Source organism: Tachypleus tridentatus, chromosome 4 (genome assembly GCF_004210375.1).
Source record: "Tachypleus tridentatus isolate NWPU-2018 chromosome 4, ASM421037v1, whole genome shotgun sequence".
Classification (NCBI taxonomy): Eukaryota; Metazoa; Arthropoda; class Merostomata; order Xiphosura; family Limulidae; genus Tachypleus; species Tachypleus tridentatus.
The window spans coordinates 105,083,231-105,098,707 of NC_134828.1; the positions used below are offsets into that span (position 1 = coordinate 105,083,231).

Below are 15,477 nucleotides of genomic sequence, written 5' to 3' on the forward strand. Positions count from 1 at the left end.
TGAGGTACAACCCCTATGTTATTTTAAACTTAAATAATTTCTGAATTAAAGTATTTGCTGTTATGTCGCAAGTGATTTTGATAAAAAATGAAGTTCTTTAATCAGTGCAGGCTTTAAAATAAAAAATTAAATATTTTCCAGTTTTGTTATTCATATATTTCATTTTATATTTACAGTACAATATTAAACTATACTTTTGTTACGAGGCAACATAACAAAAGCTATTGCAAGAAAGCACCATTACCAAAACACACTGGGTTTTCTATGTATTAAATATTGTTATATGAATGAAAGTACCCAGTTATGCTCAGGTTATTAGATCAATATATTTAATGTGACAGAGGTAGAATAGCCACTGTCCCAAGGTATATGGGACATATACCCAGTTATGCTCAGGTTATTAGATCAATATATTTTATGTGACAGAGGTAGAATAGCCACTGTCCCAAGGTATATGGGCACCCTTGTATGAAGTGTATAGGTTATACATGACTCTCAGTGCTTGCAGGATGGTATGGGCCCCAACTCATAATAAAGTGGTGTGGCCCCTCAAAACACGTCCAGTCCATCTCTGCAACATGACTATGTTATTACTGATATTTTGAACCTATTTTATTATAAAAGTATAACAAATATACTTTTCTTGCCGAGCAACATGACATAGAAGACATCTTTACAAAAACCTATTAACTTTTGTATGTATTAGAGGTTGTTATATAACAAACCACAAATGTATGTCCTAAAAGGAACACCAAGACAGACAGGTTTTAATTGCTGTTGTCGTAATATATGAGAAAAGAGACCTGTTGTTAAACTTTGTTTCTGAGAAAGCTTCGCAGAATATTATGAGGAAATAGCTTTTTTATCATTGATTTTCTCCGAAATGAAAAGCTTCTAAAATTATGTGATATATCTTGCACAGCTTTTTTAGGAACGATATGAGAAGTACCAAATTTTCATTTTTTAACGAAACATGTCACAATCAAATTTCTCATCTTAATTTCGTTTGCATATACATATATAGCGAGATCTCATTTTAAACCACTTGTCGAATGTACGGGATCAAAGAAAAGCAATCGTTTCTTTGCAGGCCGTTTTCAAACGTCCAAAGTACATACTACTCCTACACTTGGAACTGATATTTCCGATACAGATAGCAGGTTTTCTCGATTCTAGCCTTAGAAAAATTAATTTTTGAAGGTAATGAGGCAAAATTTAAAGTGTTGTGTGAGAAGTTGAGTTGGAACCAATTCCTGATAAATCAGACTGTTTCCTTGAAGCATGGCCATCATCTTCTTATTTCTGAATTTTGATTGAAATTTTAAATGAACGTGCAAGAAGCGTGATGTTTCTGAAGTCGCATTGATCAGTCAGACATGTTTTATCACTATTCATTCTGATGGCTTTTGTTTAATAACTTTTTTTCGAATATTTTCGGTCTCATACTATTTACTTCTGCGCTCCCCGTCACGAATGAACAGTTAAAATTCTTATTTTAAACTGAAAAGCAGGAAGTATCGACGGCAGACAGATTAAGAAGCTTTACCGAAAATTCAACCTATGAGAATGGTCTTAATTAATGAACGATATGTTTCTGGCTTAAAAGAAACTTAATTTTCGGTTCTGTTCTTTGTCTATTTCGAGGAAGAAATCCTTTCTATCAGTCATTCCATTATGATTTCCGTTCCGTTCTTGGTTACTAACCAAATGAACTTTAGCTCGACAATTAGAAAAAATAGAAAGTTCTCTTCAGTGACTGTCTTTTATAATCACACAATTTGGTATTGTTTCGCAACTAGAAATCACGCAATCCACATCCACTGTTGCTAGTTTCTTCTTCCATATTCCTAAATTTTAACATACAACACAGATTTGACAAATAAAAGTTCTCTTATTCTTCTTTATTTTTACCTAGCTAAACGTGATTCATATTTTAAGGGAGTGCAGGTATCATGTTTCATAACGTGCTCAAAAAATGTGTTCACTGACACGATCGACAAACTAAGAAAAATATTGGTATCAAGAGGAACACCTAAACAGTTTATATTTGTTCATGTTACTTCTATAAAGTGAGGCTTGTTTTTAGAAAATCGGCCTTCGTAGAATAAAACATACTATTTTTTCCCTGATTGTGTCATAAAGGATATCACCTAAAAGTATACTCCATTTCTAGCACACATCTTTTGTTACGTTGTAGAGAGATCGCAGTTATTATATTTTTATAGTAAAACATGCAATAATAAAAGTTATGTTGTTCATTCCATAAGTAGACAAGTTTTCGCTTTTAACATTTTCCTTCAAATGAAATCATATGTTAATGGTCCATTTTGAACCTAAAATACAAGTACCGAAAAATTTCTTGACAACGTGAGTCACGTTAACGTACGAATGAAAAGAGGCAAAATATCAGTGATTCTGTCAGGGGTGGGATTCGAACCCACGCCCGAAAGACCGGACTGCGACCTGAACGCAGCGCCTCAGACCGCTCGGCCATCCTGACGTATTTTTTATTTAAATTTTCATATTTTCGAATGATAGCGCCTCTTAAAGTTAAAAACGTGTTATCCATCTCTTTCTGCATCTTTGGCTCTTTAATATTTTTGATTTTTCCGATCTCATCGCTCTGTCCATAAACTACACAGCTAGCATTTAAACCACACATGACGAGAGACTAAACAACCATAAGACCCTCAACAGATAGAAACTCTGAGAGAAATGAGACCTGTTGTTAAACTTTGTTTCTGAGAAAGCTTCACAGAATATTATGAGGAAACAGCTTTTTTATCATTGATTTTCTCCAAAATGAAAAGCTTCTAAAATTATGTGATATATCTTGCACAGCTTTTTTAGGAACGATATGAGAAGTACCAAATTTTCATTTTTTAACGAAACATGTCACAATCAAATTTCTCGTCTTAATTTCGTTTACATATACATATATGGCGAGATCTCATATTAAACCACTTGTCGAATGTACGCCATCAAAGAAACGCAATCGTTTCTTCGCAGACCGTTTTCAAACTTCCAAAGTACATACTCCTCCTACACTTGGAACTGATATTTCCGATACAAATAGCAGGTTTTCTCGATTCTAGCCTTAGAAAAATTAATTTTTGAAGGTAATGAGGCAAAATTTAAAGTGTTGTGTGAGAAGTTGAGTTGGAACCAATTCCTGATAAATCAGACTGTTTCCTTGAAGCATGGCCATCATCTTCTTATTTCTGAATTTTGATTGAAATTATAAATGAACGTGCAAGAAGCGTGATGTTTCTGAAGTCGCATTGATCAGTCAGACATGTGTTATAACTATTCATCCTGATGGCTTTTGTTTAATAACTTTTTTTCGAATGTTTTCGGTCTCATACTATTTAACCATGCTCTCCCCGTCACGAATGAGCAGTTCCAATTGTTATTTTAAACTGAAAAGCTGGAAATAACGACGGCAGATAGATTAAGAAGCTTTACCGAAAATGCAAGCTATGAGAATGGTCTTAATTAATGAACGATATGTTTCTGACTTAAAAGAAACTTAATTTTCGGTTCTGTTCTTTGTCTATTTCGAGGAAGAAATCCTTTCTATAAATCATTCCATTATGATTTCCGTTCCCTTCTTGGTTACTAACTGAATGAACTTTAGCTCGACAATTAGAAAAGTAGAAAGTTCCCTTCAGTGACTGTCTTTATAATCATATAATTTGGTGTTGTTTCGAAACTAGAAATCACGGGAACCACTTCCACTGTTGCTAGTTTCTTCTTCCATATTCCTAAATTTTAACATACAACACAGATTTGACAAATAAAAGTTCTCTTATTCTTCTTTATTTTTACCTAGCTAAACGTGATTCATATTTTAAGGGAGTGCAGGTATCATGTTTCATAACGTGCTCAAAAAATGTGTTCACTGACACGATCGACAAACTAAGAAAAATATTGGTATCAAGAGGAACACCTAAACAGTTTATATTTGTTCATGTTACTTCTATAAAGTGAGGCTTGTTTTTAGAAAATCGGCCTTCGTAGAATAAAACATACTATTTTTTCCCTGATTGTGTCATAAAGGATATCACTTAAAAGTATACTACATTTCTAGCACACATCTTTTGTTACGTTGTAGAGAGATCGCAGTTATTATATTTTTATAGTAAAACATGTAATAATGAAAGTTATGTTGTTCATCCCATAAGTAGACAAGTTTTCGCTTTTAACATTTTCGTTCAAATTAAATCATATGTTAATGGTCCATTTTGAACCTAAAATACAAGTACCGGAAAATTTCTTGACAACGTGAGTCACGTTAACGTACGAATGAAAAGAGGCAAAATATCAGTGATTTTGTCAGGAGTGGGATTCGAACCCACGCCCGGAAAACCGGACTGCGACCTGAACGCAGCGCCTTAGACCGCTCGGCCATCCTGACGTAGGTTTTATTTAAATTTTCATTTTTTTCGAATGGTGGCGCCTCTTAAAGTTAAGAACGTGTTATCCATCTCTTTCTGCATGTTTGGCTCTTTAATATTTTTGATTTTTCCGATCTCATCGCTCTGTCCATAAACTACACAGCTAGCATTTAAACCACACATGACGAGAGACTAAACAACCATAAGACCCTCAACACATAGAAACTCAAAGTATCGAATAAACAGATAGCTTCAGTTACTTTACCGTAAATGAAAATAAAAGAATCGACTTAGTCAATTGATGATCGTAATTTCCAAGAAATGCGAATGAAAACTTCCTAACAAAGCGTTCTTATATTTTTCGATTTCGCGACGTTTATATGAAGCAAATATAATATTTTATAATAATTTTCTGATGTTTATACTCCACAATAACCGAAAACAAAATTAATATCTTTTATTATTCTAGCAAGAACAATATAAGATCTTTCATCTCTTTAACAGTTCTTTAAATCAAACTAAAAGTTGTTTAGGAAAGTTATACTTTTTACGGTGTCTTTGGTAAAAATTTATCCGATTTACTTAGGTTTACTAACTCAAATAACCTGTCTAAAACGTCAAAGGTATGAATGTATAATACGGTTGTGAACTGGACATTTTCTGACATAATTTTCAAAAGAAACTTTCATATGTTTAAACGAATAGGTTAAACATGTACGATCTTACTGAATGTGACTTATTTTTACCATATTTCTCATTAAACCTTTACTGTGCTGTATAATCATCGTTAAATGCATATTTCTACATAAACTTTCTATTATTCTTCATATTTTCGCTTTATAAAAAAGGTGTTTATTCACCCAAACAACACAAATGTATATGTTAAGAGGAACACCTAGACAGACAGGTTATAATTGCTGTTCTCGTTACATATGAGAAATGAGACCTGTTGTTAAACTTTGTTTCTGAGAAAGCTTCGCAGAATATTACGAGGAAACAGCTTTTTAATCATTGATTTTCTCCAAAATGAAAAGCTTCTAAAATTCTGTGATATATCTTGCACAGCTTTTTTAGGAACGATCTGAGAAGTACCAAATTTTCACTTTTTAACGAAACATGTCACAATCAAATTTCTCTTCTTAATTTTGTTTGCATATACATATATAGCGAGATCTCATTTTAAACCACTTGTCGAATGTACGGCATCAAAGAAAAGCAATCGTTTATTTGCAGGCCGTTTTCAAACGTCCAAAGTACATATTCCTCGTACACTTGGAACTGATATTTCCGATACAAATAGCAGGTTTTCTCGTGTCTAGCTTTAGAAAAATTAATTTTTGAAGCAAATGGGGCAAATTGTAAAGTGTTGTGTGAGAAGTTGAGTTGTAACCAATTCCTGATAAATCAGACTGATTCGTTGACGCATGGCCATCATCTTCTTATTTCTAAATTTTGATTGAAATTTTAAATGATCGTGCAATAAGCGTCATGTTTGTGAAGTCGCGTTTTTCAGTCAGACATATGTTATCACGATTCATCCATATGACTTTCGTTTAAAAAAAATTCTTTTTCCAATGTTTTCTGTCTCACACTACTCAATTCTGCTTTCCCGTCACGAATGAAAAGTTCCAATTGATATTTTAAACTGAAAAATTTGGAAATAACGCCAGATAGATTAAGAAGCTTTACTGAAAATGCAATCCAAGAGAATGGTCTAAATTAATGAACGTTTGTAATGTTTGGTCAAAATTGTTTTAATATCCAGGGAAATAGTTCAATTACATTGTAAATAACGTTTCTCTTGTTTATATATTTCTTACTTAAAAGAAGCTTAATTTTCGGTTCTCTTCTTTGCCTATTTGCCTCTTCGAAACCATGGTCCGAAGGAAGGTGCCGGTTCTCCCACCCGATCGGCACCCAAAGCACCAATCTCCACCCCATAGGACACATCGACCACGACCAGGGCGGGCGAGCGTGGCCCCCCTTAGGGAATCGAAACTCTTCCTTTTTGAACACGGCAGCCGCTGGGACAGGCACCCTTTAGGGGTCCACCCGCAGCAGCCATGCACGACGCGAGAGGAGAAGCTGCCTCCCCCGCCCATTTCGCTCTCGCCCGTGTGGGCCGCGGAACCGTCGCCGACACCACAGCCACCGTAGCATTAGTTGCCACACGCTTCGGACATGTGTTGCCACCACTACAAATATCACAAGAGACAGTCCACGAAATGTCCTCATGTCCATACGCCAGTCATATCCCGCACTGCGGGGTCTGGCACTCATCTTATAGGTGGCCTTCGAGGGCACAGCGGAGACACAGGCGTCGCATACCCGGTTAATGACACATTACCTGGAAACCGTTCAAGAAAATGAAGTTTAGAATCGTCTTTTTATGATCATACACACATGTCGGTTCTCGGTGCACATATGTGTGCGCTTCTTGTGTTCTAACTTTCGTACTGTTCCATACGCCGACAGCACGTCCTTAACGTCGTCATGAGACAGTTCGTAGGGAACCGAACTGAGGGTGATCCACATTACTTTCTGTCCGGCCGGCTCCACGAGCACGCGCTCGTCTCTCAAGTAAAAGTATCCTTGGTCCAGCAGGCAATGGGCGTGAACGGCCGACACCAGTAACGCCACATAACGCCCGCTGCCAAAATGTTTGAGACGTTCAGTATTCTTACCCCCGACAGTAGCATTCACGGCGTCTATGACCGCCTATGATAGCGAATCCGCGGGCACCATAAATCAGATAGACCGCGGCCTTAGCCATACCGACTGACACAGCACTGTACACACACTCCCACGAAAACACTGCTTTACAGCACACGACCAAAATTCACGGACGAAGCCGACGCACGTTAAGAAACAATGCAATATCCGTAACGGGCACGGCAAACGACGGCACCAAAATCACTGTGCCAATTTTGAATTTATTTACAACAAATAAAACAGTACAAAAAGGCGTTACATGGGGAAAAACACTAAATAGATACAAACATTAATATATCCAAATGAAGAAAAAACACTAAATAGATACAAGTATGAAATATATACAAATGAAAAAAAAAACATTAAAAATATACAAAACACCAAAGAAAAGCATGAAAACAGAGAAATATAGAAGAAGCAAGCGTGTAGGCAGGGCGACTCAGAAACCGACCTTCTTCCAACCCCCACCAACGCACAAAGGGCAAGACGTCCGGCCGCCAAAGTTGGTAAAACGTCCCCGGAACACAGGCGCTTATAGTCCGCATCAAGGCAGAGTAATAGCCTATATCTGGCCCTTCCCAGCATCGAAAAGTACGACACCGGATCCTGCTCGAACACCAATTTTTTACGAGCAAGCCAGACGACGTATTTAAAGATGGAGATGGTGTGCTGAAAGGAAAAGGCCAGGTGGCCGGGAACAGATACCCGTAATAGTACAGTATGGTCACCGCCGAGAGCGATGGGACCCGGAAAAGGCCTGCAACCCTTTCCCAGATTTCCGACGACGCCATACAGAGGACCAACCTGTGCAAGACAGATTTCCACCTGAGTGTGACACACTGGACACAACTCAGTTGCACAAACAAACGCTCCCTCATCGGCAGGGTGTTATGCACCACACGCCAGTTGAAAGCCTGGAGGTAGCTATCAACATGGTGCAGCGCAAAGCGACCCCAAACAACAAGTTAACAGGGCAGTAATGGTAATTGTGCACATTCGAACCAACACGCCGAATCACCCCTTCCCAAACCGCTCCAAGGCTCGCTAGATAACGAACCCTAAAGTAAGTGATTGGGGAGTTGTCCAATACAGACCATACGGGGAGTCGGCACACGAGGCTCATTTGACAAACCCCGCGCATGAGACTTGGAAATATTCAGCTGTGCAACACTGGCACGAGAGTAACGATGGACGATGGCCAGCGCTGACCCTAATGATGTGAAGTTCTCAAGGAACAGGTTCACATCGTCTCCATGCGCGATGTACGTCACGCTCGAACCCCCACCCCGGCATCTGGAGGCCTCGCACGAGACCGAGTGGTCCAGATGATAGAGCAGGCATTCGATAGCCAATGCGTAGACACACGATACAGCACGCGGTGAGAAACAACACAAACACCCGGAACGGGCACGGCGAATAACAGTACGAAAAAAACCATGAGCCGCCGAGAGACCAAACCACGCAGAATGCAGCTCAAGAACAGTAAGACAGCATCTTCGAGAGCAAGCCTTTAAAAGCTGTAAACATCTTCAAAGACCACGCCTCCTTCCACACCAGGAAACAGCTTGGTTAAACTTTGCTGAGAAGCATCAAACATGGGACTTCGAAAAGTGGGCAAAAGTTTTATTCTATGATGAGAAAAATTTAACCTTTATGGTCTAGATGGCTTACTATGTTACTGGCACTATAAGGATATCCCACCGGAGACATTTGCTATACGACACAGTGGAGGAGGTTCCATCATGATCTGGGGTGCTTTCTCCTTCCATGGAACAATGGAGCTTCAGATTATACAGGGGTGTCAAACAGCAGCTGGCTACAATGACATCTTGGAGAGAGCATCCTTATTGACTGAAGGCCCTCGCTTGTGGAAATGACTGGATCTTTCAGCAGGATAACGCTGCAATCCACAATGCCCGCAGTACAAAGGACTTTTTCACGGCGAATAACGTGATTCTTTTGTATTATTCAGCGTGTTCAGCCAAACTGAACCCCATTAAAAATGTTTGGGGGTGGATGGCATGAAGTCTATAGAAATGGACGTCAATTACAAACAGTGCATGATCTTCGCGAAGCCATAAATCTTAACGTCTTCAGGTAATATTCTTTAATGTTTGAAATCCACTATGTTCAGCCATATTTACTTTGCTTGTTATGTTCTTTGGCTATGTAGTGCATACCGTTGGAAAGATACTTGAAGGTTTTCTTCACGATGGAATCTCTTTATAAATACACCCATCTCGGATCATACTACCCAAGGACTATATGGTTAAGGAAGAATAGGATAGCTGTTCATCCCTACCATGCCTTGTATTGAGTAAATCATTATGGTCTGCATTTGAAAATAGGTTTTTGTGGTCATCCATTGCACTGTGTCAGGTGTTGTTCCTTCAGACTCTGTACTATGTTTTACCCCCTCACTTTTTTTCTATTGAAGATTGATAGCCCTTATTACATTCCAGTTTTCCAATAAGTACCACACCTTTCTGGTATGCGTGAAGAGTATACCTGGCTCAGACAGTCCCCCACATCAGTTCTCTGAATTTGACTCTCTTGTTTTCAGGTGTGTCCTTTGGATGGCTTTGAAGAATGTTTCTTCTCTCCCCTCAAATTGTTTTTTTCACCTGTTCAATGGTAGACTCTCCCTACTGATGTTATAGGATGTAATGTACAGTATCGGAACTGTAATTTTCCTCATCTGTAAATGTATTTCTGGAAGGTTCTTACCTCATTTCACACTTTTTGTCTTTTCTCTTCATTAAAACCTAATGCTTTCAAATTCTAAGAGAACTGAAAGTGATATCTGGCGATATTGAACATCCAGGTTAAATTTTTTTCACCAGAAAAAAAAACCTTTGTCCACTTTTTTACATCCCATGTTTGGTGCTTCTCAGCAAACTTTAACCTAGCTATTTCATGGTGTGTAAGGAGATGTGGCCTTTGAAGACGTTTACGGTTTTTAAAGCCTCTCTCTTCTAGATGCCATCTAAAATTTCTTGAGCTGCATTCTGCGTCCGTAAGGGTCATAATCTGGTTCTACGATCGGCTCGTGTCTTACCAGACAACCCGTCAAATCCTCCTGCTCAACGTAAGCGAAATTTTCTTGAGCCAACCACTTGAAATTCTCGTTCCGTGTCCCTCAGGGTCTTTTAAGAAATTTGCAACAGCAGTTTTACTATGATCAATTTCACCAGCAATGGTACGTGGAGAGAGACCTTGTTTTTCCAGCTTTACAATCCTGCCACGTTCAAACTCTGTCAACTTTTTAGCCTTTGCGTTGTTTTTACCAAATGTAACACAGAAGATGTCAGTGGGAGATGTTGACAACACTAATGCGTGAACACAAATGATTAAATTACGTTACGTGTTTACCGATTAACGCTTCGTTTCAGTATGGTATTAAACTGTTAATTTAAGTTAATTTCAAGGTGTTCAGATTTTCCCTATTAAATGCTAAAAATATTTTTATTTTCCCTTTTCTTATTTTCATCTGTCAAAGCTTAACTCAAATAAGTTGTTGAGTCTAACAACGCAAAATGAAAATTCTTTCTTTATCTTCATTGGCGTTAAGAGTTTGACTAGGAGTTTATATCATGCTGGAATTGTTAATACATAGTTTATTCCATGTTTGTTTGTTTGTTTTTAATTTCGCGCACAGCTATTCGAGGTTTATCTTTGCTAGCCGTCCCTAATTTAGCACAGTAAGACTAGAGGGAAGGCAGCTAGTTATCACTACCCACCGCCAACTCTTGGGCTACTCTTTTACCAACGAATAGTGGGATTGACCTTATTATTATAACGTCACCATGGCAAAAAGGGCGAGCATGTTTGTTACGACGGGGTTTCGAATCACCCACCCTCAGATTACGAGTCACACGCCTTAACTCAACTTGTTTATTTTACTGTACAGACAAGTAAACATTGCTATCTGCAGTACCGTATATGGAAGCGTCATAAACCACGAGAAGGTATTACCACCAATTTTACTTAACCTAAACAAAGAAAAAAGGTCGAACATGCACCATCAATTTCTATCTTGGAAGACTAATTTTTACTTGGGGCACTTAACTGTGTGCCTGGGCACAGGAAATGCATTGCTTGTGCTTCCTTGACACACCTGGATAGATCATAGCTGAAAGGAGATGGATTGATGTTCACAGGTGTCCCAGACACACAGTTACGTAATATTTCTCTGTCTGTTTTATCATTTTTAATTTCTTTTCTTACTCAAGAGCATTATATACAAAGAAAAACTTGATTTGCATGTAACATTTTTTATCAGAGAAATGAAAGCAACAGCTACAACACAATGCTCATCTTCGTTTGTTAAGTTTAACTGTGAACAAAAATACTTATCACGTATAATGAGAGTTTGCAAAATGTCATAGAGATACAAAAGACCTATCAATACAATCCTCTCGGTATCTTCATGGTAAGTACTCTTATGCCAATCTTTTATACACATTCTTTTAATATCTAGTGGTTGAATTAATTAAATACAACAGTAGTCACGAAATTTTTTTTTAGTAATTGCTAAAATGAAACATTGTTATTTTGCTAAATGAACAATGGGAAACTGCTATCGGCTGTGTCGTATATGTAAGCGTCATAAACCACGCTTAGGTCTTACCACCAATTTTAGCTAACCTATACGACGTAGAAAGGCCGTACTTACACCCTGAAATGCCCTCAAGGAAGACTGTAATTTTGACTTGGGGCACTTAACTGTGCTATTAGACTTCGAGAATGCATTGCTTATGCTTTCTAGACCATACTGAACAAGTCATAGCTGAAAGGAGCTTGATCGATGTTCATAACAATTGTAAAATCCTGATTTTGAACAACTTGTGCCATTCATTTATGTTTCAGTTACTTGTTTAAGTTTTATTATTCTCATTCAGTTTTCTATTACGTATGTAAAAATAGCTGGTATGAGTAGAGAAAACTCTACGTAAAAGAAAGAACAACATTTCGACCTTCTTCAGTCATCGTCAGGTTCACAAAGATTATCGAAGAAGGTCGAATCGTTGTTCGCTCTTTTACATAGTGTTTTCTCTATCCATATCAGCCATTTTTACATATATATTTTTTCCACAAGTGGGTTTTCTCATCATCACAGAGTTTTCTATTAATGACACAGCCATTTGTATTAATGTCTCTTTGATCCCATAGTTTTCTTTTAGTCAGATTGTTGTATTTTTGACAATTATTATCGTTAAATCCACACAACAAAGGGACGAGCTTGTGAGTTCAAATCATTTCATGAACCGTAATTTTCAAAAATTGTGAAAAGTTATACTTGGGGAGCTGAATATTTATCTTTAATTTGAACTGCTTTGAAACTTTGATAAATATACTTTTTTAATTTTTTTCAGTAAACATCATAATATATGTGAAAGAAATTTAGAAATTGGTAATTGAAGGTGAGGCCCTCCCCTTGTTAGAAACATTCTAGTTGTACTCCTGTATTATTCATCATGTGTTTTGTATTTTTTAATATAATATTCTTTTTTATGCAGATGAGATACCTGATTAGTCTTATATTTCTTCACCTACTTGTGGCAAGGCTAAAAATCATACCAGTCATTTCAACACCTATCAATCTCATTGGATGTGTTTACCATTTCTTACATTCACTAGAATATGGTTTGTTTCATGTTTCATTCTGGATAATTCTGGTACTTCAGATTGATCGATTCCTTTGCTTTTAATGCCATTAAGTACAAGGGTTATCTCTTTCTTGAAATAATAAATTCTCAGTCTGTATGTTTGAATGCTTTGGATCAGAAAGGACTGTTGCATACCCTTTCAACAATGTTCAATTTTCAGTAGCATCAGAGTTGTCACTGTACGTACATGTGCATATGCCAAGTAACTTCATAATATAGTTCTGATAGATGCTGTTCCAATGTGATTTTATATTGACTGTTGTTGTCTCAGCTGATTTGCATATTCAAAATATTTTTAATATAACATACTCAACCCTCTATAGTTATAACAACAAATTCAATAACTTTTTTCTTGTGAAATGGATGGCTGTTTAATAGGCTGGTTTAAACACTAGATCAATTGTTACTTCATTTACTTTTCCTGTAAATAAGGCTTAAAGTAGTACAAAGGATAAATAGGTATAGTGATTGTAATTTGATATATCCTATATTTATGTTTCCCTAAGAAAGGTAACTTTTTTAACATCCTGCCCTTCAAGATTTATTACACTCTTTGAAAGTAATGAGACTCAATACGGTAAAGTGTGTTTTATAAAGTAAGGCCATATTTAATCAGTGTACTTCCTGTATTGAATGTGTAACTTATGATGATACATGTTGACATGCACACTTAAACCAAATGTTTTCTAGAATTATTTTATCTTAGTGATTAAAAAGGTTGTTTGAATTATTTCATTAATAATGAAAAAAGCAATAAAAGGATGTTTTGTTTTTTTTACTTAACAACAACATAACACTAATACATTACAGTCAGTGATACATTTACCGAGTTTGGACATTTTATGCACAGAGCGACACGAAACAGTTCTTTCAGGAAGACGTAGATCACACTCTATCTATCCTCTGGTGACACTTTATAGAACTATACATCCCCTATCAAATTCTTCATCTTCATCTGAATTCTGTCCATGTTTTGGACCAGAGAGAGACAGGTTTAGCATAGACCTCTTCCTCCTTCTCTGAAACTATTATTTTATCTGCACTGCTGCTAAATCCTGAGTAATTAATTAGCATTGTTACTTTGTTGTGTTACTTACGGTATATTAAATTTTGTCTGCAGTTTTAATGAACATAACATTTTCATGGAGTAATATTAATTCATACGTTTTAAAAACCTCTCTTTTTTTATATAGACTGTGTTCACAATACACTTAGCAGTAATACACACAAAAATGAATAATCCTATTTTTACATACAAAACTTTTAAAATAAAGCTACGTTTGTATCTATGACTCAGTTAGCCTAGCAATGTTCCGACTTTTAAGTTCATTTGTATTAATATTTTTCTTATAATATTGAAGCGAAATATCCGGGAGTCTGTTTAATAGAATTGGCATGTTTGAATGTAGAAATATTGAGTTTATTGTTCGTGGAACTGTATATGCTTTCATTAAAATACAATGTCGTATTTGCTGTCGTTCGTTTTCGATACATTAATCCATGTTATACAAACATATTCTACGACTGGTCTTATGTATGTTCTGTAAATTTTTAATGTGTTTATTGATGAATCTTCTTTGTTATCATCCACATTCCTAAGATAACTCACTATTGTTCAAATTCTGGTTTTTATGCTATTAATGTGTGGTATCTAGTTTAATTTTGACTCAAAGTAATCCACAATAATTTTGCAACTGTTACCTGTAAGAGAGTCATGTCTAGATATAACTGTGATATTAAGTTTGTAAATAATATGACTTGTATTTTGTACACATTTTAATTATACATTTACTGTGCTAAAAATTCTGTATTGTTTAGTAATGGTGGTATGTTGTTGTTATTGGTTTTTCGGCTCTCTTAAAGATTATAACAGCACCTGCAAACTGTGAGAGAAAAGTGTGGTTTGGGTCTTTGAGAGACTTTTCGTTGATATGATCCCTTTAAAAACGTTCCTAGTAACATGACTCGGAACTATCCGTTCCTACTAATATTACCTTCTGGTATCAGTTTGTGAAACCATGTCTTTCGTGACCCCCTAGAGGACACACAACATTAACAGTTTCGACAAGTTAACAACTCAGATGGTTTATGAAAAGTGATTTTTACTTATTTACGTAGTAATCAAGGGTATCTTTGACTTGGTATGAATGTCAGGTAGAAATGGTATTAAAATATAGAGAGAAAAGGCTCTTTATAAGTGCAAAACACCATTACACAGAATTTCATATCAGTCTGTGTTTATATATACATATATTCAAACATTATCTAAAGTTTGATATGGGAAGTTGATATATTCTTCTAAAATTTCAAATTTTAAGGACAGTAAATTAAAACTAAACTTCAATATTACAAAATCTGTAGCAGACGAAGGCAGAAATAAACTGATTTTTTTCATCCTTAGATAAACCAGACATGATATAATTTTAACAGGTAATTTACAAAAAGCAACTAAGAATAGAATATGTTAATCGTGTTCAGAATTGGGATTATTTTGGTGAAGCTAAAATATAACATTAATCTTCAGTTCCACTGTTTTCACACTGTTGGTCTTCCCTTTTACTGACTGTTTCAACACTGTTGGTATTCAATTTCACCAACTGTTTTAGCACTAATAGCCTTAAATTTCACTTTCTGTTTCAACAGTGTTGGTCTTTACTTTCAATCTCTGTTTTGACACTACTGGTCTTCAATTTCACTGA

General features: G+C 36.4%; 1 long non-coding RNA gene and 2 other non-coding genes across 7 annotated transcripts in view; 1 reads left to right on the forward strand and 2 right to left on the reverse strand.

Moving 5' to 3' along the window:
* Nucleotides 1-15,477, forward strand: part of LOC143249829 (uncharacterized) — an 87,320-nt gene that overhangs the window by 50,982 nt on the left and 20,861 nt on the right. The gene's annotated exons all lie outside the window — the stretch shown is intronic.
* On the reverse strand, nucleotides 2,417-2,500 carry TRNAL-CAG (transfer RNA leucine (anticodon CAG)). The gene has a single exon. It is a non-coding gene; the product is annotated as a tRNA-Leu (tRNA).
* TRNAL-CAG (transfer RNA leucine (anticodon CAG)) lies at nucleotides 4,334-4,417 on the reverse strand. The gene has a single exon. It is a non-coding gene; the product is annotated as a tRNA-Leu (tRNA).